Below are 3,909 nucleotides of genomic sequence, written 5' to 3' on the forward strand. Positions count from 1 at the left end.
TTTGAAAAATTTCTAGGCTCTGAAAAGTTGATTTTGACCATTTTTACCAGTGTTCTCATTGTTTTTATGCATTTTCAAAAGTCCTTACTCCAAAGTTTCAAAAATGTTCTCCCTGTGGTTATTTATTTATAAATTACGTACTTGAAATTAAATTACATGAGAAATTCAGTTCCTCTATCACACACACTAACAACATTAAGTGCTTGATAACAACATGGGGCTAATAATGAGTGTATTTGGTAGTGCAGACAAATATTTACATTACTGCAGAAAGTTCTCTTGGACAGAACCCAAAAGCAGGGTATCTAGAATCACGGTAGAATTCCAGACACCCTTGTTCATCCTTTGTGCCCTTCCAGGTCTGTCCCCCACAGTAACCACACTGTAGTGGACTCCCTGTGTACCTTGCCACCGAGACTGGACAGAGTTGCCATCTATGAGGAATTCCTGTGGCTGACCCAGAATGGTACCCAGCTGCAGAAATTGACCCTGGACAGGAAGAGTGTCCTTGGGGATGGTAAGGCTTCCTGGTCATTGTGAAAGGAAGTGAGGCCTTTCTGGGAACTCTGGATGCCTGGGGTTGAGAGAGCATTGAACTTTCTCAGGCTGGCAGGTGGTGGCACAGTCCCCCAGTCTATCCCCACCATTGAGAGAGAAAAGAACACCAGTGTAATATTGGTGGCCCTCACCTTCTCCTAGACAGCTCTGTGACCTCAAACTAGTCACCGCCCCTCTCTGGACATTTGTTTCCTTATCTCTGCACTGAAAGCCACTGGGCCAGATGGTCAGTGAGGGCCTCCAGCTGTGTGTGAAGCAGACTTACAGGTTTGGGGGTGGATGTGTTTCCTGATCCACAGGCTATAGTTTGCCAAGTCCCACTCTAGATGAGCACCAATGTTCTAGAACTTTCTGCAGTGGTGGAATGTTCTATATCTGTGCTGTCCAGTGCATAGCCGCATATGGCTGTTGAGTGCTCGAAGGATGGTATTGTGACTCGTCTTTATTGTTACTGATTTTTAATGTTACTGAGGTACTAGAATTTTTATTTTATTTAACTAAAGTTAATTTTAACTCAAAAAGAGACTTGTTGTTGCTGCATATCAGACAGCACACCTCTAAGTGGTTGTCTGGATAGATGTACACGTAGGGGGACCTGCACCCCTCCCCACATGGCCACTGGGTGCTGTGTGTCCTCCCTTTCTGGAGTTTACGTTGCAGCTGACAATAACAAGAATAGAGAATTGAAACTTATGAATTATTTGATGTGAACAAACTCATACTTGCAGGTGGAAATCAGAAAAGACTTCCTACAGGAAATTACATTGTAGGTTAATCCTAGAAAATGAATATTAAGCAAATAGATAAAGGAGAAGGGGATGATGTGTTTCTAGGCACGGAAGAACACTTTTCAGTGTGAATTTACAAAGTTAGAGAGATCCCATAGGCTTGCCAACTGTGATGACCCATTCTCCCCCTGGCCGTCGTAAGAAAGTCCATTCAAATTCACTCATCTGTGCCCAGAGGTATGAATTTGGTTTAATTTATTACACTTTTGTTCTGTGACAATGGCCTTGGCTTTTGTAGCAAAGTGTGCTCACTTTTTAGGGATGGAACTAAAATTGGGTGAAACATCATGATGTCTACTTGACTTTAATATTTCATTGAATACGTGGGATGAATCAAGAGTGGAAAGTGTTAATAATTTATATATTGATGAAATATTGTTTTAATTCGATGGAATATACTTTGTTAAATCTAGATGATGGATGTTTATGAGACTGTTCCCTTTACTTTTCTGTGTATCTAAAAAGTTATATTAAAAAGAGTGAAACACACTCACATGCATTCTCCATTTCATTCACTTCCAGAATATTCTCCCAACAGAGATGACACCTTGATTGTGAAGTCTGGTAAGCCTGCAGGAAGCCCCAGCCCAGGGTAGGAGGCGAGTATCTTGATGTTGTGCCTCATCGAAGAGAACCATGTGAACAGGTTTTTGGATGATGAGGAAAGTTGGCCAAACCTTGTCAAGGATGGTTGAGGCACAGTGGGGTCAGCAGGAGTCCTGGGGCGATGACAGGAGGTGGTTCACCCCACCATTTGTCTCCCCAGACCTCCTTTTCTGGGACCTCATCCTCATCTTCTTGGCGGGACTCCTGATACTTATACAGTCCTGACCTGCTGTCTCCTGGTAAGACATGACGTGTTGTTTGTCTTCTTCCTGTTGGGTTGTAAGAGCTCTTTATATAACATAAATACACGTCCTTTTCTAGGGATATGTTTTGCAGATGTTTTCTCCCAGTCTGTGTGTAGCTTGCCTTCTCCTTCACAACATGAGTCATTGGGAAAATGTAAGTGACAGTCATCATGAGATTCCACCACACTTGAGAATGGCTATAATTAAAAAGACTGACTATAGCAAGTGTTGTTGAAGATGTCAAGTCACTGAAACTCTCATCGAGTGCTGGTGAAAAATAGCTTGGATGCATCTTTAATAATTCCATACGTCTACCCAGCCATTCCTCTCCTAGGAATCCATCCAAGGGAAATAAGCCCATATGTCTATACACAGACTTGTATACACGTGTTGATAACAACCTATTTATAGTAGACAAAAACGGAAAACAGCACAAATGTCCATCTACTGGTGAACGGATACGCAAAGTGTGGTATATCCCCACCTTGGAATACTATTCAACATAAAAAATAATGAATTATTTTTTCTTTTTTAATTATTTTATTGAAATTATAAAGGGTTTTAACATTGTGTAATTTCGGGTGTTCATTATTATTTGTGAATTTCTGTATAGACTACATCGTGCTCAGCACCGGTAGTCTAACTTTTATCCATCACCATGCATATGTGTCCATTTAACACTTTCACTCAACACTCAGCCCCCTTCCCCTCTGGAAACCACTAATCTGTTCTCTTCATTCCTGTGCATGTTTATCTTCTACATATGAGTGAAATCATGCATATTTGCCTTTGTCTGGCTTATTTCATTTAACATCATGTCCTCAAGGTCCATCCAGGTTGTTGCAAACAGGACAATCTTGTCTTTTTTTCTGGCTGAGTAGTATTCCATTGTATATAATACATACCACATCTTCTTTATCCATTCATCTGTAGCAGGGCACTTGGGTTACTTCCATGTCTTGGCTATTGTGACTAATGCTGCAGTGAATGCAGGGGTGCATAAATCTCTTTGAATTGTTGATTTCAATTTCTTAGGATAAATACCCAGTAAAGGGATAGCTGGAAGGTATGGTATTTCTATTTTTATTTTTTTGAGAAATCTCCACACTGTTTTCCCTGGTGGCTGCACCAGTTTGCACTCCCACCAGCAGTGTGTGAGGGTGCGCTTTTCTCCTTATCCTCTCCAACATTTGTTATTTTTTGTCTTGGGAATTATGGCCATTCTGACAGGTGTAAGGTGAACTCTCATTGTAGTTTTGATTTGAATATCCCTAATAATTAGTGATGTTATACATCTTTTCATGTGTCTGATGGCCTTCCATATATCTTCTTTGGAAAAATGTCTGTTCATATCCTCAGCCCATTTTTAGATTGTATATCATAGTTGCAAATCCTTCTGGTTTCTGTATGTGGGACGTGGCCTCAGCATAGCCAGACAAGTGGTGAGTCTGTGCGCGTCCGGGACCCGAACCTGGGCCACCAGTAGAGGAGCGCACGCACTTAACCATTAAACCACGGGGCCGGCCCTGTCTTTTCGTTTTGTTCATCATTTCCTTTGCCTTGCAGAAGCCTTTTAGTCTCATGTAGTCCCATTTGTATATTTTTTCTTTTCTTTCCCTTGCCTGAGTAGACATGGTATTGGGAAGTGTGCAGCAAAGACCGATGTCAAAGACTGTACTGCGTATATTTTCTTCTAAGAGTTTTATGGTTTC

Source organism: Diceros bicornis, unplaced genomic scaffold, assembly GCF_020826845.1.
Source record: "Diceros bicornis minor isolate mBicDic1 unplaced genomic scaffold, mDicBic1.mat.cur scaffold_77_ctg1, whole genome shotgun sequence".
Lineage (NCBI taxonomy): Eukaryota > Metazoa > Chordata > Mammalia > Perissodactyla > Rhinocerotidae > Diceros > Diceros bicornis.